Here is a 24,020-nt window from a genome sequence, read left to right on the forward strand (position 1 = left end):
ATTTCATGCGCATGTTCAATGTAAAACAAGACAAGTACAGACTATCAAACAAAGTTTTCAATTTCCATGTATTTCTATTGTGATTCATGCTTCTGAGAGATCACCCCTTTTCCAGATGTTCAGTTATATCATACTTTAACATTTTACAATAACATTTTTACAACTGTGTTACTAACTCCCATTTCCTAGAGTTTTATGCATGTATCTGTTCATATACGAGGGTTGTTCGCGAAGTTCTGGGAATTTTATTATATCTCCTATATTTTTTGCTTCTAAGACGTAATATTTTGCACATACTAAGATTAGCATATCACGGAACTATTCCTAAAAATTGAATAGAATCAGACAACAATAGCCGGAAATAGCAGTAACCATAGCAACACTATAACGCCGCACCGGAGCAGTCCGACTCTAAAGAAAGGTATAACGCGCTTATAATATTTCGTAATTTTGATAACGTAAAAAATGCGCGAAAACTCTGGTCAGCAGCGGAACGTCATGACGTCATTTCCTGAGAATATCATAACGTTATTTAAATTCTCAACGGATCAAAATTGTTTTAAAGTTGTTGCCCAGAGCCACTGAGTAAAGAACATGGCGTCGATAGGTGACGTTAAATTGCGAAGCATCTTGAAATTTTGTGTTGCGCTGGAAAAGTCTTCCACAGAAACAATGAAAATGATCAATTCTACAGGAAAATACAAGAAATGCAGTCCGGCTACAGTGTATAGATGGCATGCTCAATTTAAAGAAGGAAGAAACTCGATCGAAGACGATCCTAGATGCGGTCGGCAGTCTGTTGTTGCATGTTCAATTAAGGACTCGGTAAAGGACAAATCACAGCTGCGTGGAAAACGCTTTGACTCAGCTGACGATCTTGTTAAGCATACGCAAGCTATAGTCTCGTCTTTTACCGATGGCTGGTACGTGGAAACATACAATAAGTGGATCAGCCGACACAGGAAATGCATCGAAATTGCAGGTGACTACGTTGAAAAGGTGCGAAGATCGATGGACTTTAACTTCGCATGACGTTGCAAATGACGTCGGCGTGGTCCAGGTGTTTGTTATATGGTTATTTACTATTTTTATTGTGTTTCAGTTTCTGTGTGTATGATGATGATATTTTCAGATACTGTACAGTATATATTGAAATAAATGCGTATATATTTATATTTACGCTAACCCAACTACAACGTGTGCTATAAAACAATTCTCAGAACTTCCCAAACAACCCTCGTAACAAGATATATTATAAATAAAATATGGACTGTAGATACATATTAAAATAATCAGTATAATTTCACATATTTTTGGCATGTGCCTTCATAAACTGTCATGTGTATGTTCTTTTAGTCAGCAACACACGTCATATGTATCTATTTATACATTATATAGACCTTAAAGTATAAGCATATGGCACAATATATATTTATTTGTCTAAGGCTTTGTCTAACCAGATCATACAATCTCCGAATGCCTGAGGGTTACTCCAAGAAATACTAGTATTAAATTGTGTTTATTTCATTTGATTCATGTAATCTAAAATTGCTAGAGGCACTAACAAATTAATTTACTTTTTATATCTAAAAAAAAAACCTCTTTAAATGTAAGAATATATTTTCAATTTATAAATATCAAATGACTTGAGAAACATCTTATTTAACTTTAAACCTATAAAATTGAAAGACAGTATTATTATTCAATGGCTAAATTTTTGATAATATTATTTTTCTATCACAATAAGCACTTTAGACCTAGTAAAACGTTTCCTTAACTTGATGATTGTAAGAAGTTTTTTTTTCTCACCATAATATATGAATATTATTGACGCCATCACAAAATTGAGCTTTCCTTTAATGCAAACAGAAAACAATTCAATCAATTTCTAATTATTTGTAGAGGGGAATGTACATTTATGTATTATTATGAAGATTAATCATTGTACATGTATTATAAAACCTGTTTGTATATAGGGTTTTTATTGAATTATAAATCTTGTTTGTATATTGAATTATCAAGTTCTATGCCTTGTATATATAGACAATATAGTAATAAATAGTTCTATGTTGACTATTTTGCCTTCCACATAACTGTTAATAGCTTTCCTAGTCCAACATTATGTATTGTACAATGCTCTAAGTAAACAGTTATCCTAGTTCATCATTATGTATTGTACAATTCCCTAAATAAACAGCTTTCCTAGTTTATCATAATGTTTTGTAGTTTACAGCCTTCCTAGTTCATCATTATGTATCTGTGCTATGCCTTATGTTTACAGTATTCCTAATTCCTAATGTATTAATCAATGTCGTATGTTTACTGACTTCCTAGTTCATCATCATGTTTTACACAATGTCCTTTGTTTACAGATTTCCTAATTAATTTTTGTGTACTACACAATTTCCGATGTTTACAAACTTCCTAGTTTATCATTGTGTGTTACATAATGTCCTATTTAAACAGCTTTCCTAGTTCATCATTATGTATTATACAATGCCTTTTGTTTAGACATTCAATGTTTATCATTATCTAAAAGTAAACTGCAGTGTAACAATTCTTTTGTACATCCAAATTATTTTAAGACAGAAACATTGAATGTACCTTACCTACGGATCTTTTAAAAAAAGTATCTCTCTTTATTCAATATATCTCTCCTTTACTATCATTATAGCGTATACCTTACAATTAAGCCATTATATGCCCAGCTGTCATATAAAAATTATCTTAAAATGATCTCTTCACATGAAAAAATATAAATCAATTCCAAAAATTTGCCGCTTCATGGTTATGTTACAATACTTCCTTGGATATTTTCTCACTTTATTCCTTCTAACAGAAATGCTGATTTATTACTTCCTTTTAAAAAGCCTTTTCTTAAAAGCTTAGTCAAATTATTAGAATTGGTTTCAAAACATTAGGCTCAAAGACTGCTTTTAGTTTTAGTAAAGAATAAATTACATTCTAGACAGGCATGGTCTTAAATCAATATAATTGTGCTACTGTATGCAACATAGATAAGCAGAACAAATTTGAAAAGACAAGCTTACATATGTTACATAGTCAGTAAACAGTGATTGAAGATAGTGCAACAATTATAATGAACAAAATTCCTCTCCTTCTCTTGATATAACTCCCTGAGGCAGTGGCAATTTAAAAACTAGGGTTACAATTGAAACAAACTAGGCTGCGTCATGTGAACGTTGCCTTTGTCTTGATGATCTTAATTCTGATTTATTTTTGGTAAAGGTCCACTAGACAATATTTATTCAAATACCTAAGCTTTAGCCGAGAAACATGTTTTAAGTTGTTACTAAATACACCTATTTAGAAAATCCATGACTGAAAACACCTTAAACCCAGTTTAGCATTTACTATAATTACATATTTAAGAAAAATCTATGACGGCCCAGGGTATGGGGCTAATTAAGACCCCAGGGCAATAATTTGAATAACCCTTGTAAAGGTCTACTAGAAAATTGTTCATGCCAAATATCGTACATTTAGCCTTAATAGTTTTAAAGAAGAATTTTTTAAGGTTTTACTTGGGCGGACCAATGGTGACACACGGGCTATTATTTGAACAATTTATTAAGAGGTCCACTAGACAATGTTTCATGCTTAACATCTGAGAAATGGCCCTAGCAGTTTTCAAGAAAACTATTTTTGAAATATTTATATACTGTATGTTAAGTTTCATTTGACGATGTTACACATCAAATATCACAGCTTTAGGCTTTGGGCTTTCAAGATGATTTTCTTTAAAATTTACTTCCAGTCCTTCTGACCCACATGTTTAATGAGCAAGAACCATTTTAACAATTTTAGTAGAGCTTCGTCCGAGGAAAATTTTATCAAATTGATCCAGTGGTTTTAGAGGCGAAATCGTTTGAAAAAAACTGTCGACTGACGCATAACGGACAAATCATGATCTCAAAAGCTCATCTTGAGCACTTTGAAACCACAGTTATGTAATTTGCCAATATCATTAGCAAGCGTGTAAATCATCTAGCCATATGTACAAGTAAAACTTAAGATATATCTAACTTGCTGGCTAAGATAAACATCGGACAGACAGATGGAAGTATGATGGATTTTATTACTTTTATCTTTACATAAAGATTGTGTCCATATTAAACGAACCATATTAAAACATGTGAAGTTATTATCTGCACATCTTGGATGCATATTGGTAGGTTACATACAAATAACCCATAAAATAACGTTGTCTTTGAGATTATGTAGACTTGATTTCCAGTAATTGAACTGTTAGATCTACTGTTACATGTCTGTATTTTTTTAGGAAACAATATCCTTAAATTTTGTCAACACAAAATTCAATAATTCTTAAGATGTTACGTTTCCATGTCTTAAGTCATTATTATAGTAGACGGAAAAGATTTTCATTTTTTCCTTTCTCTCCTTTTCTACACTTTCATACAATGATAACCCAGTAAGTGTATTACTTATTGTGTTCAGCTTTTTTGTTGATTTAAAGATTTATGTCAAATCGTTTCTTTACTATGAACGAGTCATTAATGCTTTTTCTGCCTTTTTGAAACGGCTATTGAATTCGATCAATTAATTGAGTTATTCCTGTCAAAGTGAGTAGACAAAGTAAACCCACTAATGGTTCCACTAATGGTTCCACTAATGGTTTAACTGTTTGTTCTAGTGCAGCTTCATTACTATTAAAAAAAGAAGAGACTTCGTGGCAGGTACATAATATATATTTATTTTTAATACCAACACAAAAATAAAAACCAAATTAAAAAATATAACCCACTTAAAAATTCGTACAATCGTTATTTTTTTAGGTGCATGTTTAAATCTGAACCCTAGAATCATAAAATTGTTAACAAAAAGCAAACTTTCCTACGGCATTCTGACGTATACTATAATCAAATGCCAGTGCTTCTTTTATTTCAGTAACAAAAAAGGCAATTACATTGCGATATGAATACCAGAAACAATAATTAACACAAAACGTTAGGAAGAGAGTGAATAACAAAAGTTTTGCATCGTTTAATCACGTTGTTATGATATAATCAAATCAAAGGAAAATCTAATGTGATAAGATATTCAGATATAACCTCTCAAGTAATTTGTATAGGATATTGAAATGCTTTTATCAGGAGTTTAAGACAAAATCTCGCGGTTACAGAAAAAATAATAAAAGTCTTTGCAATTTTTAACCTTACTTAGACAGGATAAAGCTTTACTGTTTATATAAGAAAGAAATTAAAAAGTAATTCGTTTACAGCTATTGTAAAATGTTATTGAACTTTGATTACGCTTGATGGAGGAATTACTAAAAGAAGTTACAGATGAAGTTGGATATTTGTTAAATAAATGCTGATGAGAAATGTTTAAGAAGATTTTTTTCCCAACTTAATCCTGCATCACACTGACCAAATCCATTCAAGCAGATAAAGGATTATTCAGGCAAACTTAAGAGAAAGTTTGGTGATGAATCGTCCACAGCCGATGGAAAGACGCCTTTATGGAAAGAAAGCCTTCAATGGTATGACTGTTTTAGCTCTCATGCAATATGACCATCTACAGAAACAACAAAGAGGGACCATTACACACTCACTTCTATTGTTTCATCATGCTTTAAGGATTTTAATTTTTCACCCTGATTCCAAAACAAATCTGGTAAATAAATAAGAAATGGTATTTAGGAAAGTAAGACACCAGCATGTAAATCTGACCACACTTTCAGATAGAGAGTAGAGGGAAGAGGAATCCCTAAAGAACACCTTAAATGGCAAAACAGAAAATGCAGCATGCTCGTTTTGACTGAGTCTATTCATGGACGGTAGTGGAAGACCAACTCCATACCACGAATTTACGAAATATCAACAACAAAATATCAGTTCACATAGCATATAAGAATTTAATATGAACTGTTTTTTCCAAAAGCATATACAGTTTCTTATATCTATCAAAATATTCCGAGAAAAAAAACATTTTCAAACAAATGTCAATCTATTTAAAATGAATAATACTACTGTAATATGTAACTTGTTATAAATATGGCTTTAATAAACATACAAATTCCACTGGGTTCTTATAATTAAAGCATTGACTATGTATTTTTAGTGATCTTGGTTTTGCTCAATTTTGATCTAATGAAATAAATGTTGCTTTAGAAATCAAGTTTATGAACGGCCTTCGAGAAGGTCCACATAAATACATGGTAACCAAATGGTATCCCCTACATTAATAGATTAAAATTTCATCTTTATTTAAGGAAAGTATAATATAACAATATATACAATCATATATATAGCTATCTGTGCAAGGTACGGTTATGATTAAGATTAGTTCTGAAAAAAGTTGCAAAATAATGATTTCCTATTTTAACATCAAGTTCATCATTCATTTTTAAATATGATGTAGATTATTTTGATATTGAAAATTTTACAAATAGCATTGCATTAGTATAGAAAATATTAAACTGTAAAATTCATTAATTTCTAAAAACTGGCTTCACTTTCTTACCAGCATAAAAACCATTCATCACAACATGGCAAACGTATTTGTACTATTATGCCCTTCATCAGGTTAAACTTATACCAATTAAATGTAGAAAGAAAATGGTGCATTATGAAAATAAACATACATCTTAATTAAGACAATAAAAAGACCACATTCTAACTCTACAACTCTGTATCTTTCTGAACCGTTAAAATAAAAATAAGTTATATAAATAAGTTCATAAAAATGATAAAAACATTATATAACCACATATAACATCTGTAACACGTAACAAGTAATAATGTCTGCACAGTGAACAATCTGTGACATGAGCAAGCGAGCTTTTTTTCCCTTACATTCTTATACAATATCAATTATAGACAAAATTATGTAACCACTTTCTTGAACACTTAAAATAATCTATAAAATATGCAAATTCAATATTCGTCTAAAATGAATATATTTTTCTCTCTGGTATATATATATAATTTGCAAGCTTACAATTTGAAACAGTGTTACTGAAGACTGCAAACTAATTGAACTATCCTTACATTTATATATGAGAAATGAAAAAATTATCTTTGACAATGATTATGATAAAGTGTTCAATTTTACAAGATTTGCAAATACCAAATTAAAATAATGAAAATGACAATTCAATTCATAATTGCTACCAAATGTAACAGCAATATTTACAGTACAAAAACAACATTCTAGAATCAAATGTACAAATATAAATAACAATGTGTTTAAAATATTCACAAACCAAAAATACAGCAAGAAAGTTTAAAATACTAAAGACTGAATAAAGGAAGTATCAATCATGCAGCAAATTCAAGTATTTTTTTAACCAAGCTGTAATGTGATTAATTCTACGCAGTCATTCTTTTCATTAATTTTAGCAACTTTTCATGTTTTATGTTTGTGAATTTTGATTTATTTTTTTACTAATGATACTATTTTCGATATTTAATTTCTTCTTCTGTGCTAATTTCTTCCACATTTAAAAAAAACAAAGCTTGATTATTCACACTGTCATTGATCAATATTTTGTTAAGATTATTTTACAACAAAATTAGTTTTAGCACTCTACACTAGGGAGAAAATGTTTTATTGACAAAGAAGCATTTCAGGCAACTGTGTACATATAAGTCGTATAATATAAATGATATTGCCCACTGATACTAGAGAAAATTACTTCGACTCTGCTTCAATAATATCCAAGATACTTTTGTATGTTTAAACCACTAATTTTAATAAATTAGAACATGGTTTTGTGAACGCTAGGGTTATAGATGTAGGAGTTTTTATATCACCGATGGTTTAACAGATCTAGTCATACTTCTCTAATTCTAGTTCAATAAAAAAAATTATTTCATGTTTTTTTCTTTTTAGGAAATATTTATGTTTTTTTTTGTGTTACAGTAAATGTTTTAAAATCAAGAAAATATAGAAGCTCATTTATCATTATGAAAGGTCTTTTATAACTGAAATAAAACCTTCTATAATACTGCATGTACAAAATGTAAACCGAGCAATCGTCATTTGTCTTAATAGTTATTCACTTAGACAAAAGAGATATATATAACAATGTACAGTAAAACAAATTAATGCGACTTGTGTAGGGACATAGTGAACTAAATATAATTATAATCACAATCAATAATTTGTTGCTAGAAGAAAATGTCTAAGCTATTTTCTTTTCCAGGAAGTAAAATGCACACAGACTATAATGACTTTACTATTAACTGTCAATTCTGTCAGACATAAAATCAGTTTTTATGGCAGATGTAATATGTTATCTATACTTGGAAACTATTTCATGGAATGTTTGCTATCATCAACATCACAAACAACTTCTGAATATACATGTAGAAATACTCCACAATAGAAAGGAAAATAAATATATTACCAATACGAAACCAAGTGGCTTTCATAAATAATGTAAGATAAACATACCTTTAAGGTAGCTTTATGGCGAGATTTAAAAAAAGGCTTTTTAAGCTTCCTACCCAATGCATATTTTCTATGTAATGTATTATGCACATGAAAAGATTTTAAATAAAATATATTGTTACATCTAAGGTAGCTTAAAGTATACATAACTTGAAGAAAATAAAAAGCATGCACTAAAATATGAATACTTCTTATTCTGCTATTTCGAAACTGATTTGATGGAAAATTGTATAAGTAGTCATTTCTTAGCATCTATTTTTGTGTAAAAGCTTTATTCTGAAACAAAGATAACCTCCGAGAGCAATTCAAAAGCTATCAGTGACAATTTCAGACTCTGTATTGTTAATAACTATTATTGTGAAAGTAGCACAATTTATATTCCATTATATAAAGGCTTTCAAACAAATATATAGATGTTAAGAAATAAGCAGACATGAATTAGCACTAGTGTAATTTTACTGGGGGTATCAAATACATAAATTCACAGTCATTCTTCACAGTTAACCACCTTAATTTAGCACATCAGAACGATAAAGCAACAATTTATAAACAAATACATAAAGCAGACGTTGGGTATGATTTCACGCTTTAAACTTAAAATAAAATATTGATATGTTCTAATTAACAAAACAGTCAAAATTATCACTCAGAAAGTTAATATAATTATGGCAGTTGGCAATATACCAGCATGTTTGATGGCTGGAAATTAAAAGAGAGAAAGGCAAAACAATGATGTTCTACATTTCACCTTTATAGTAACTTCATGGAGAGAGTTATTTTTTTTTAAGAAAAAAAGAAGCTTTTTAAACTTCTTACCCAATGCGTATTTTCTATGTAATTTATTATGCACATGCTTATAAATAAAATATTGTTAAACCTAAGGTAGCTTAAAGGAAACATAACTTGAAGAAAATATCAAAAAGCATGCACTAAGATATGAATACTTCATGTTCTCCTATTACAACACTGATTTGATGGAAAATTTTATAAGTAATCATTTCTTAATGTCAACATTTTAGTGTAAAAGCTAAATTCTGAAACAAAGATATCCTCCAGAGCTACCATTGACAATGTCAGACTCTGTAAGCTGTTCTTGTTAAAGTGACACAATTTAGATTCCATTATTGAAAGGCTTTCACACAAATATATAGATGTTCAGAAAGGAGCAGTCATGAGTTAGCACTAGTGCAATTTCACTGGGAGTATCAAACACATTTATTCACAGACATTCTTCACAGTAAATCAACTTAATTTAGCACATCAGAATAATAATGCAATAATTTATAAACAAATATGTAGAGCAGATGTTGGGTATGATATCCCTCTTTCAAGTTATAAAATAAAGTATTGATATGTTCTTATTGTAAAATTGTTATCAACACATCAAAATAACAATGTATGTGTCAGAATCAGCACTCAGAAAGTTTATATAATCATGACAGTTGGCAAAATACCAGCATGTTTGATGGTTTGCCGTTAAAAGAGAGAGACTAACAATTTTGTTCTACATGATACCTTTTTGCACTGACATTCCTGTAGGACACAATCCTTATAAGGTCAGCATGAAGTCACAGAACAATCAAGTGATATCTTAATAGCAATGTTTTGCTTTATTTCTTTGTGAATTAATAATAATAATTAACTGAACTAATAAGTTATAACTTAAAGTCAAACTACAGTGAACTGTAAATGAAGGATATATATTTCCTTTACGAGTATATGTCAGACAAATCAAAACAAGGTTGAAACATAAACTTAAAAAAGACAAAGTAGACATGATGTCCGTTCAGAGTTATCAAATAACGCAGATCTTAATATATTATCACACATCAAGTAGAATATGAGTAACTTCAATGTCCATGCATGCAAAAACAATTTGTCAAACAAATGTAATTTAAATTGCACCGAGAGACATTCTAAGTGTCAGTATAATGCAACTATACAGTTATAAATATTTTTCCAATCTTTCAAAATTCATTACATTTTTCTCTAGTCTAAATTTTTATATAAATCATTAAATACATCTCTCTGTATTAAGCATGAATATAAGCGTATTGTTAACAAACCTAAAACAGAAAAAAATAGACAAGAGCTCTGCTGAGGCGGGCAATATTCACCCGATGGCCAATTTGCAAGTAGGTATCATGGACAAAAAATGCGCAATATAAAACAAATATCAAATTTACTGTTGTAAACGGCCCATATTATGGCCTTTACCATCAAAAAACAAAAAAGAAAGATATATTGTTTTTTTTCTTCCATGCAACAGCTCATCATATAAGAAATACAGACAATTGAACATTATGAAATGATTTAATTTTGATTAAATGAAAATAATCAAGGTTCAAATTACCTGGTTTAAACAAAAAAACATACTCATATTGTATTTCAATATTATATAATTACTTGTCACATTTAAACATTTTCATTTATTCAATTTCACAGAGAATTGCTAGGAAAATGGGGTGTAACTTTTCCATTAATGAAAATCATATAAAAATGATGTTGTGTTGTCTTTGAACAGACGGACTGAATGATACAGTGTCATTTCTATTGTTTTTTCTTTTGTTTAATAGAGAGACATTGGTCCTATCCTGTACTGTTACGGAATGAACTCTATTGTTCTCAAATGTTCAGTACACAGCCTATTTCTTTTCAGACAGATGGACATACAGCTCCATGACAAAATATGTCCCAAAGGCGGCAGTAAAAAAGTATTCCAACATGTCATTTATCATCAAGCTGTTTATATGAGGATTCTTTTAAAGTCATATGTCAGAGTACACGTGTATAGACAATTTGTAAACTTGATGAATCTATTTTAACTTGAGCTGGATTTATATCAAATGTACCCTTTGAAAAGTTATTAGTGTAAGTAGATACAAATGTAGTTAAAAAGGCAATAAATTTAATTATTATATATATATTTATAAATTTTATCCCTAAAGTACAAGCAAATTTATTTTTCATGTTGGTTCCCATATAAGCTGTGTATTACATGACTATTGAAGGTGTTGCCTCTTTTGTAAAAAATACGTACTCATCTCCCTTGGCAGTTTAATTTCTTGACAGCTACATATTACAGTTCCTGAAATAACTAATAGAAGTAAAGAATATCGAAAATCTTTTTGTCTTAAAATGTAGATAATAATTTTGTGAAAATATGTTTGCTACTTGCAGCGTGGGAAAATTCAGTAATTTTCCGATACTGTTTTTTAGCAAAATACATTGCCTCAGAAAGCTAGGACAACATAATTATCCATTTAAATTTGTGCCTGCTTTTAATGGTCAAGGTTACCTTTTCATTTAAGGGGTATTTCACAGAAGCAATATAATAATTTGATAAATACTAGAAGATAAATTTGACATTTTACTTATATATCTGCTTACAACCATATTTGTTCTGCTTATGTTTTTTAAGTTATACAATTACAAATTTAACCATACAAGGTGAGTGTATCGTAATGAAAACAAGTCTCTTGAGGATATTATGAAGCAAATTTTGAGTAAGATGAAACAAAAATAATATCATTTGTACATTTTACAGTTAAATAATAAATCCATTAAAACTTTTCTAAAATAGAAAAACAACAAAAACATCAACAAAAAAAAACACAAAAAAAAACACACACACACACAGAAACATACCCCTAAAACCTTTGTACAACCTATATTCAATTGAACAATAATAGATTTTATGATTTTACCCTATACACACTTGCTTATTTAGGAAAGTTGACAAAGTTTGAATAATTCATAAGTTGATAAAATTTGCTGATCATCTAAAATCAACAGAAGTTGTCACAATTTGACATGAGTCTCCAGCAGAATCCATGTTTTATACGCCGCTTTTCATGGAATGACACTACTGTGTCACATTGAAGGTTCCATGATAACCGCCGTATGAACACATCTGCGGATGTTTCATATTTAAATGTTGGGTTCTGCTTAGGCCGGTGCTAGTGAGCGTTGACATAATTAGTCAATTTTGGATATAAAATAGATAAATACAGACTCGCTAAAGAAAGCTCAACACGGCAAAATTGAAAATGTTGCAGGCTCGGTTTGATTGAGCCTGTTCATGGACGGTACTGGAAAGTGCAAGTTACCGTCCACGCCCCCTAGCACCGGCTTAAGCAGAATTCAACATTTAAAAAGTATTCATTGAATTATAAAACTTGTTTGTATATTGACACTGCGAAAAATATACTGATATACGGGAATATACGGTCCCGTATTTTTGACATATACGGGCGTGTACAGGATGTATTTGTCGAATATACGGACCAAGTATACGAGTCCGTATAGGGAACACCGGGTATACGGGAAGTCCGTATATGCATCAGGCATATACGGAATTCCGTATTTGCACCATATACATGTACGTATATTTGTTCGTATGTTTGAAGTATACGGAGAATAAAATCCCGTATACGGACTTTATCAAGATTGTTATCCCTAGTATACTTTAAATATACCAAGGATATACGAGACCGTATTTTCTACATATACAGAGGATATACGGACTCGTATTTTCTACGTATACAGAGGATATACGGAACCGTATATTCTACATATACAGATGATATACGGACTCGTATTTTCCACATATACAGATGATATACGGACTCGTATTTTCCACATATACAGATGATATACGGAATCGTATTTTCTAAATATACAGAAGATATACGAATCGTATTTTCTACATATACAGGGGATATACGGAATCGTTTTTTCAATATATACAGGGGATATACGGAATTGCATTTTTTAGTTGTACACAGGGTATACAGAACTGTATTATCGAGATAAAAGAAGGTACAGATACTATCAAAAGCATGCATTTACATATAAGTAACACGTATACATGACCGAAATGCAGGCTTGTACAATAGAACATGTTTGATTACACATTGTGAAATGGAACTGTAAAGTCATATGCTTAAGAACTTTATCTTCACAATTGGAGTATTTCAAATAATAAAGTAAAAACCAAATCGAGCCACACTTAAATATTTATTATTTCATAAACATATATTCAATATGTATACATATATATATAACAAAATAAACATGTCTCCGCTACAACAGTCATATATTGTTGTAAGCCTTATTCCAGAGGGACACATTAATGTAGCGTTGCAACGGAACGGCGATATACCGGTATGTTGCAATACAGAGTCATGAAATACGTATCACGGTGCAGAACATCCGCACCGCGATATTTTCTTCAGAGATCGAATTATACATGTACATTTTTCGATATTTTCAAGCCGTAACCTTTATGAATTGCATGTTGTTTAAATCTAGAACAATCTATGCTAACTTGAAGTTCTTTTCGATTTATCTTAACAATGATTCATATGAGTCACTTATATTACACCCATAAAACATTTTAAAGATATTCATATCATTTGCTCGTGTTAACATTCACATGTTATTTTAGGAAAATGAGTCCATGGCACAAATTGATAATAACAGAAAGTTTTAATAATAAGCATTAAAATAAAAAATCCGTATTTACAGAAATTTGTCATTCAAACACTGTTCTTAAAAGCACTTAAATATATCAATCATCTATAGGCCAGTGTGACGTTGTCTATCTCGTTACGTAGGAAATGTTTTTTCCAGATATTACATTCTTCTTCGGCATGTGTGTATCTGAAAAAAGATAGTTTAAAATCCTGTTTAAATGGTGTCATGAAATAGTTATCACAACTTTCAAAAAGTCTTTACGCAAGCATTTTTTAAGCGTATACATATATACATTTTTTTTCTTACGCAAATTTCAAAATTATCTTATATCATTAGGATAAAGATGTCATTTAAGCAACCATTTACACGGGATTTAAATGAAATGATTAATCTTTGACGGATGATAAGTTATATGTTTTTGTTATGAAACTTTTACGAATATATTATTTCACACTTGTAAAAGGAAAAATTGGGAAAAAGTGCTGACATAATCATTTTGATCGTTTTACGTTCTATATTAGTATCGTTAGTAGGAGTCAATTCGTTTGAAAAAAAAATGGTTTAAAATGTACAGATATTTGCTACTCAGATGTAGATCCGTGTTTACACAATGATATCCAGTTAGGTAAAAGGCGGAATACCCAGCTATACTTCTCATTTATATAAAAACGTAAATCTTAACAAATTTGGATTATTGTTTGTTTCAGTTTTAATTGTTTCATAAACTATCTCATCATAACTTCACAGCAACGTATGAATACCTTCAATATACAATAGTGTATATTAATATTGTTTTTATTGTTAAGACTGTTTAACTAGGTAAGTTGGCAATAGAATCTCTTACAGTGTGCCATCACTAAAAATAAAGTGATAATTCTCACAAAAATTATAAATCAAAATATCCTCCCTTGCCTATAGCATTAATCTGTCAAGAGCTGTCAGTAGGACAGCATGCTCGACTATTCTAAGTGTTTGATATTAAAAGAGCCTTGATAATGTAACATTTTCTAAATTAACAAAAGGGCCAAATTTTTCTTTAAATCCATGTTATGGCTATAGGTCTTCAGGAGAGTCCTATTATACTCTCAAAGAAGTGCATAAAATTTCAACTTGTTTCAAAGCGAGATGTCAATGGAATAGGAAAATATCTGAGGTGGTATGCAACTTTAACGTAAATTCTTAGTCAGTAATTAGCATTAATATACTCACCCTTGTGACAATTTTTGAATAGCCAAGCCAATACTGACTATCCAAAAATTGTCACAAAGGTGTTTTATTGAGTATAATAATGCCAATTACCTATGAATACATAAAATTTACTGAAAAAGGTACAAAGGCTTGTTATTAAGATGTTTTAGCTTTATTATTATGAATGCATAAAAATGTCCCAAAAAGGCACAAACTCTTCAGTAGTTATGGACATAACAGCTTACAAGCAAAACTTCACCATGAATTTATAAGTTGAAAAAGGGGAGAAAAAATCAGCCTAAATGCAAGATAGAATTATGGATCTTGGTCAGTGACCTACAATTATGATTCTAAAATGCATATGTGAAGTTTTAAATAAGTATCTTTAATAGTTATTGAGATATGTAAAACTTGCATGTAAACATTAACCAAGAGACTAAGTAGAAAAGGGGAGATGAATCAGCCTTAATGCGAGTAGAGTTATGGAACTTGGTCAGTGACATACAACAATTATGACTCTCCAATTATGACCCTAAGTACATGTGTAAAGTTTCAAGTAAATATCTTTGAAGACCTTTAACCTTTAACCAAAATTTCTAAGTTTCAAAACAAATAATTCTGCAAATATTGCAGTCAGAGTTATGCGATTTTGCAAACTGATATACATTGTTACTATAAACAAGTATTGTAAGGTTAAATTGAAAATATCAAGCAATAAGTGAGATATTTGACTTTACAAAAAACTTTAACCAAAATTTCTAAGTTAAAAAGGGGCATAATTCTGAAAATATTGTAGGTAGAGTTATCCAACTTGTCAATCTGATGTACATTGTTACTATAAATAAGTATTGTAAGTTTCAATTGAATATCTCAAGCAATAATTGAGATATTAGAATTAACAAAAAACATTAACCAAAATTTCTAAGTTAAAAAGGGACATAATTCTGAAAATATTGTAGGTAGAGTTATCCAACTAGTCAATCTGATGTACATTGTTACTATAAATAAGTATTGCAAGTTTCAATTGAATATCTCAAGCAATAATTGAGATATTTGACTTTACAAAAAACTTTAACCAAAATTTCTAAGTTAAAAAGGGACATAATTCTGTCAATATTGTAGGCAGAGTTATCCAACTTGTCAATCTGATGAACATTGTTACTATAGATAAGTATTGCAAGTTTCAATTGAATATCTCAAGCAATAATTGAGATATTTGACTTTACAAAAAACTTTAACCAAAATTTCTAAGTTAAAAAGGGGCATAATTCTGTCAATATTGTAGGCAGAGTTATCCAACTTGTCAATCTGATGTACATTGTTACTATAAATAAGTATTGTAAGTTTCAATTGAATATCTCAAGCAATAATTGAGATATTTGAATTTACAAAAAACTTTAACCAACGCAGACGCCGACGCGGACGCTGACGCCGACGCCGACGCCGGGGCGACTACAATAGCTCTCATATTCTTCGAATAGTCGAGCTAAAAATTATAAATCAAAATATCCTCCCTTGCCTATAGCATTAATCTGATAGTATGAAATCAAATTCAGAAAATAAAATATACGTATCATATGTGACAATTGCATAAAATAACATAGGAAATATTTTAGTTAATACATGCGAATGCGAAAGTATTACGTGCGCACGTGAAACATTTACGTATTAACGCCATATCATGATATGTTTCACGTGCGCACAAGTACTGTGCGTTTAGTATAATAATTAATTGACGAGGTGGTCAAGTCCACCATCCAGGTGTAAAACAGCTATCATATTGTGTTTATTATCTTCAAACAGGCTAGCTATATAAATTAAATTATCAACAAATTTACCAACTCTCAGCGTAATGCAGTAGGTAAGGTTGTGGTAAATATCAATGCAAGACAGCTAGGCTCGGATTGCACTTTTTTCCCAAAAGTATTGCTTTATAATTATCAATCAAGTAAAAAGTTTTGTATCATTTATTGCAAAGATTATAAATGCTGTGCTATTTTCTATTAACTTCTCATTTTGTTTTAAATATGGCTATATTTAGCCTATTTAGCAAGTTGGTGCAAATTTATACGGAATGCATGATACTGTACAACTAAAGTTAAGTTTGCACGAAATACTCCTGCACTGCAAAAGTACTATGACTTCTACATACTACACACTATACAGGATAAAAATCACTATCAGCCGTGCATGTATATCTAAATTATTAAATATCATAACAAAACCACCTTTCTATTCCAATTCATTTTTCTAATGTAAAATTTAAAAAAATATATGGTAAGAAAAACGCAAAAAAAAAAGTGAGACAACTTGTGAGGCTCGAACTTGTGATAAAATTTAATGTGTATGACATTCGAATGACTTTACTAACTTTGCCATCAAGACATTTCAAATTCTGTTTCTTATCTTACATTATATTCGCTTCTGAAAACCCTGTTTTACCTATTCAGACAAAGGTTGTTAACTTTAGTGTACATGTACAAAAGAAAATGTAAAGTCACTCTCACATTATCAAAGCGGCGTACTTATCGCTTACGCACGTAGTAACTTAAAACAAATACTATCATTAACATATATAAAAGTGATTAAACTGTGAAGAAATACATATTTTTTGATACAGTAATATGTTTAAGAAAAGAAAACTAATTTAATAAAATAAAGTCGCATGCACAGTGCATCTATATCAAACAATTGTGTGTGTTGGAGTTGTATATATTTTATATATTTGATTTTTGCATATTAAAAGCAAGATTGTTTTCAAATGCGCTGCAAAATGCTTATATGCCTTAATTGACATCATTTTATCACATCATTCCGCCAACAAGATATAAAAGAGAACCAATGTATTATAACTAACCATATTTATTCATGTCAAAATAAATGCGTGTAATTAAGGAAATTTGACTTTTCCTTGAGAAAGATTAAAACACATGATGTCAGTACGGATCGGAATATATGAGTTTGTGTAACTCTTCTTTACAAGTCAAAGTCAAAGTCAAAATATCTTTATTTTTCATCAGTTCACAAAAAGTGACAAAATGATACATTCCAAAAATTATGAAACAATTATATTCGGGTAAAAAATAGGACAAAGTGGGCTAGCAAAGATCGCATTTTAAAAAAGTGAGGATCCTTTCTTAAAGAAAAGGAAAAGTTGATTTAAAGTTTCTTCTTTTGTATATAACTTCAGGCTACGAGAAAGTGTGAGAAAATTATTATATTCAAATATGACAAATTGATTCAAAAATGATAAAATAAAAAACTTATAGGCGGAGAAAAGTTGATTGAAACGAAGTTAATGTACACCGAACGATTTTTATTATTATCTCAATTTGTCTTGATATGTCGATTAGGTTTTTAAATGAAGCGTTACGTAAGGCAACGCTCCTATTTTTATATTTACAGACTAATGCGCGTGTAGTCTGTGACCTATATCCGCGTGACATACCCAGTCTGAACACAAATGAGCCGCGTCACGACAAAAGCAACACAATGGGCCCGCGCCCAGCATGGATCCAGACCAGCCCGAGCACCCGCGCAGTCCGATCAGGATCCACGCTGCTCGCTAACAGTTTCTCTACTTGTAATAGGATTTGTAAGCGCAGGCCGGTCCGGATCCATGCCGGCCGCAAACCCACCACGTTGGCCCCGTCGCGACACGGCTAAAGTGATCTATATTATGTAACGCGGAATCGGAATCTTTCGCTTGAGTAATTTTAATTGTAAACGTTGTAAAACGGTATGTTTACATAAGGCGAGACGGAATTTTTTCTATCTTTTTTTTTTTAAATTAAGTTTCAAAAAGCTGTGGCACCAGTATCTCTTTACTTTTTGAAAAGGGCGCCGCTAGTAAGGTTTGACTATCGAATAAGATTAAAGTATGTTATGACTTTTCCGGCCATTATGGCTAATGGTGTCAAGATTGTTTCTGAATCTGAGGAAAATAATTCTGCGAACTTGATCACGTTTGGATGTCTATAGAAGTATGGCTTAATAAATCGCTTACAGACAGTACGTCCGTGTAATTGTCTTATTTTATTCACAAAATACAAACAATGTATATGCGTGAACTTACATCTATATTACTTGCTACCATACTTTGCTTCATCTATAACTGCTGTTAAGAGGGCACAGCTGCATTTCTGGAAGATTTAAACACGCTGTATACACTGTCCTGAAAAAATCATAATATAACTTCATCATAAACTGATAAAGAGCACATTGAAAAATATTTCATAAGTGATCACATGTGCGAAAGTGTTAATACTGTAGGAACTTGTTCACTTTTATGTGCATGTGTAGTTATGTATGTTTGTGTGTTCGTGCGTGCGTGCGTGCGTGCGTGGGTGCGTGTGTTACCATATCGCTTTATGTGAAATATAAGTCAAAACATGGAATGTCGAAAAAAATTGTTATTTACAAAGGCTCTATACAGTTAATTTGTGTATAACGAAATATTAAATAACTGTTCCCTCAAAACAGGCGCGTGTTTGTGACTGACCCATGCGATATCACCTTATGCGTAATGTTTATCTTAAAAAGTAAACAAAATGTTTTATTTATAATAAGAAAAAAAATATTTAAATTTTAATTATTTGTCCAATAAAAAATCCAATATAAATGTTGAAAACTCAGTTCATGTATATACAATTTAAAATCTGTGTTATTCTGAACAGCGTAGATAAATAACCAAGAATATCGAATGAAAAAAGAGTTGTCTGTCCTGAATTGCGAGTAAACTCGATCTTGCTAATTACTAATTATGCTAAAACAATACAAACAAAACCGTTTTAAAACTTCTGGTTCGTTGCAATATTTTATATGCACGAGTTTTAAAATTCTTGCACCGACACTAAGCTTCGTATCAATGTAAATATAAGCATATCTTTTGACATCAAGGGTATTTATCTGTCATTCTTTGTATTAATGTAAATAAAAAATTCTGACAAATATTTTCTTTTTTATTCATCTAAAGGTATGATGATATAAATGAAAAAAAGAAATAATTGTTTGCTATTTTTTGTTTCAGATTTGTATTAATTTATATATAATTGATATAAATAAGAAATAAATAGAAACATGTGTACAGAAACTTAAAAAAAGTGAATAAAAATGAAAAGAGCAGAGTCTTTAAAGTGACTTATATTTGCATCAAATAATGGGGATTTGTATAAAAATAAAAACTGTGAATATAAAACAAGTATTCTGCTCGTTGAATTCTCAAGACTGAGAAAGACGATTTTATCTAAAAATTTATAAACATATTTTTAGAAGTACTAATTCAGCAATTTTCTTTTAAAATATGTTAATCTGTTTAAATCTCATAATTTTTGTTATTATATTGAATAGATAAAAAAATAACCTATTTTCGCCTATCTATTTTATAAAGCACTATTAAAACAAATAGAATTTGAGTGTGTCTTTTCAGCTTGCTTGATTGCGCATTGACTCGCACCCCTGATTTTAAGTGATAATTGAGATCGCTCAAGATTATTATAAAGTCCAATCAGTTGACCAATCAAGCATACATAGGGTGTGTCACACACACTGATTAATCCTTTTGTACTACCATGTCCAGGGGCTGTAATACTTTGACATCTTCGATGTTTAAATGTCGTAATTTTTAACGTGGTGTCTTTTTACCCTAAAGGGAAGTTATGATTAACGTATTTTAGAAATAACCTTTTCTTTTTTTTTTGTTTTTGCATTTTTCAAACAAATTATTTATTAAACAAGATACAGTTTAGAAATCAAAATCAAAACTCGTAACCTCAGAGTCTAAATTTGGGGATATAACCTGCTTTAATTATCTAATCCGCGCGGCCATATTGAATAGCGAAACAGATTAAAAAGTGTTTAAAGTTTTCTAAAAACAAATCAGTTTTACCCTGAAATAAGCTGTTGTTCACAAAATGCAACTATTCTATTGATCGCATATTGATATTACAACGATGAAAAAATAACTTTTAACCTACCTTGTTTTGCAATATTCTGAATTTTATTAACCATCCATTTCCAATCGCGTTTTTTTTTTTTTCGTTTCGCCCGCGCTATTTCTGATTGGTTGATAGGATTCACGTGATACAAAACCAACGCTTTAAACTCATTGGCTGTTGATATGCCTAGATACCGTTTGTACAATAAAGCATTTAGCATTAATAATGCCACGGATTTATATTAAGGTCCGTGATAATTCGGAAGAAATCAGCATACTAAGTCAAAATAATGCAATATTAAATAGGAAATATCATGTATCCATAAACGATAACTTTGCATACATGTATAACATAAGCATTGATACTTTTTCATAGGCAATAGGCAAAACTTTAATTCTAATGCTTAATCAGTTATTTATTTTTATAATAATAATAATAATAATAATAATAATAATAATAATAATAATAATAATAATAATGATAATAATAATAATAATAATAATAATAATAATAATAATAATAATAATAATAATATAAATAATAAAAATAATGATAATAATAATGATAATAATAGTAATAATGATAATAATAATAGTAAAATTTATCATATATTTTAGTTAGACAACTATAATCAAATAAATGTATGTGTGTTTTAATAAGGAATAACTTATCAAGAGAATGTGTTTTTTATATTTCTTTTCTTTTTGAGTTGAATTGCCAAAATTCTAAAATATTGAATTGCTTTAATAAAGGATTGATAATTAATAGTAAAAATTATCATATATCATTTTAGTTTGACAACTGTAATTAAGTAAATGTATGTGTATTGAAAGCTCAGTACTTATATTTAAAAAAAACTTTTTATTCATTATTTGCTCTAATGGAATAACTGTTCTGTTTGGGACTTAATTCATATAATGTCACAGTTTCTATTATGCAGCAGACACGTTATTTCATTCAAATAGACTTTAAAGCCAATGAGGACACAACACATACAAAATAACCAACAGTGTATGACTTCAACATATATATACTTTATATCAACATACATCAAATTGTTGGAGATGATCGATTTGATTGATAAAGAAACTACCTGCCAAATTTTTCACGTAGGTACACATATAATATCAAAATTAATATATAACTTACAAGTCTCTTACCAGGTACATTACACTCAACGTTATTTCTCTTAAAAACAAAAACTCTTCAGTATCACAATTTTGACTGATATGATTTACACACTGTCAAAGAATGTTGACGTATAGTAATAACAATCTTAACACTTACAAAATAACATTCACATATTCACATGTATTATTTATTATCTTAAAACTTACAAAATAATATATACATATTCACATGTAATTCTGCATCTGTTATCATAATTGATATATACATATATACATTACATGTAATACTCATTGAAAATTGTAATTATTATTGACTTTAGTACATGAACAATATTGACATATGTGTCACGGTTCAGAACTGTTCACTATTTAGAGGAAGAAAATGGTCGGATAGCACCATGGCTGCATATAGCTTAAGAGTTTTAGTTCGCATATTGCTTGTAAATCTGTGAATTTTAATAAAGCAGGGGATTAAGCCACTGTTCAGGAAAAGATTTGTAAGCGGCCGAATAGCTCAATCGGAGTCCCCGGTTCAAGTTTCTGTCAGACTGCACATTTCTCTCACTCTATGAAATACGACAAAGCATTTATAGATACAGTTATAGAATAAATCACACATGCTGTTCGCCTACCAACCCTATTACAAGTAGAGAAAATGACATCTAACAGCATGGATCCTGATCAGACTGCGCGGAGGCGCAGGCTGGTGTGGATCCATGCTAGTCGCAAACCCATTATGTTGGTTTTGTCATGACACGGCTCATACAATCACTTATGAGATCACTTACGGGAGATGATGCTGATATTTTTCAAGAAATGCTATTTCGAATAATTTGACATCATCTATCAACAATACATGTACATACACCCCAGTGAATCTGATTCTAGCTTGTTAACTTAAATATAATTGGACCTGGCAGCAGGGTACTTCAAAATTTACTTTAAGATAAATCTTAATTGTGTCTTGTATAAATGACGAATTCCGCCAGATAAAAGGATAACAACAACACGACGCTGCAAAAACATTTGAACAAATACAGCAGCTATGTCTGTTTCATTTTAATATGTCGGGTTAGAGTCTAGAACAAAATCACATAGAGACTCGATTATGAGATCACAATTTAATTCCTTTATTTCGTACATGAATTATATTTAGAAATAAACAGTAAAATTACCGTTAAGACATTCAACACCAATTGCGCTTACGTAATCAGAGAAAACCGACACTCGTTATACCCTGCTGCGTTTATGATCAATATCCGGATCAATATCTGGCTTAATCAGTATTGGCTTCGATTATCGCAATACAGCACGTGGCTATTACACAATATTATGTCATAAATGAGACCGCGCGGAAAGAATCAAAATTTGGGAATTCGGAACTTCATAAGATTTCTATCCAAAAACGCAAATCTTTATGTTTCCTGAAATAAAAGATTAATTAAATAAATAAATAAATAAATAAATAAATAAATAAATAAATAAATAAATAAATAAATAAATAAATAAATAAATAAATAAATATAAGAATATATGAGTGATGAATGAATGTATTAATAAATGAATAAATGGTTGGTTGATTTATTCAGTGAATGAATGAATGAATGAATGAATGAATGAATTAATGATGGATGGATGGATGGATGGATGATGAATGAATGAATGAATGTGTGAATGATGAATGAATGAATAAATGAATGAATGGTTAATTGATTCAGTGAATGAATGAATGAATGATGGATGCATGAATGAATGAATGTATGAATGAAAATGAATGTTTAATGAATGAATGAATGAATGAATGAGATATCATTGTTGATTTTTATTTACATATGCAAGTACAAGTATT

General features: G+C 30.1%; 1 long non-coding RNA gene across 1 annotated transcript; it reads right to left on the reverse strand.

Annotated features, from left to right (window-relative positions):
- Window positions 1-12,708: 12,708 nt before the first annotated feature.
- LOC132745429 (uncharacterized) lies at window positions 12,709-21,406 on the reverse strand. Its single transcript, XR_009627838.1, has 3 exons — window positions 21,081-21,406; window positions 19,181-19,279; window positions 12,709-14,103 (listed from the first exon to the last, which is right to left on the reverse strand). It is a non-coding gene; the product is annotated as an uncharacterized LOC132745429 (long non-coding RNA).
- Between the last annotated feature and the right edge of the window lie 2,614 nt (window positions 21,407-24,020).

This window comes from Ruditapes philippinarum, unplaced genomic scaffold (assembly GCF_026571515.1).
Source record: "Ruditapes philippinarum isolate M1 unplaced genomic scaffold, ASM2657151v2 ctg9319_1_1_1_1, whole genome shotgun sequence".
NCBI classification, from domain to species: Eukaryota; Metazoa; Mollusca; class Bivalvia; order Venerida; family Veneridae; genus Ruditapes; species Ruditapes philippinarum.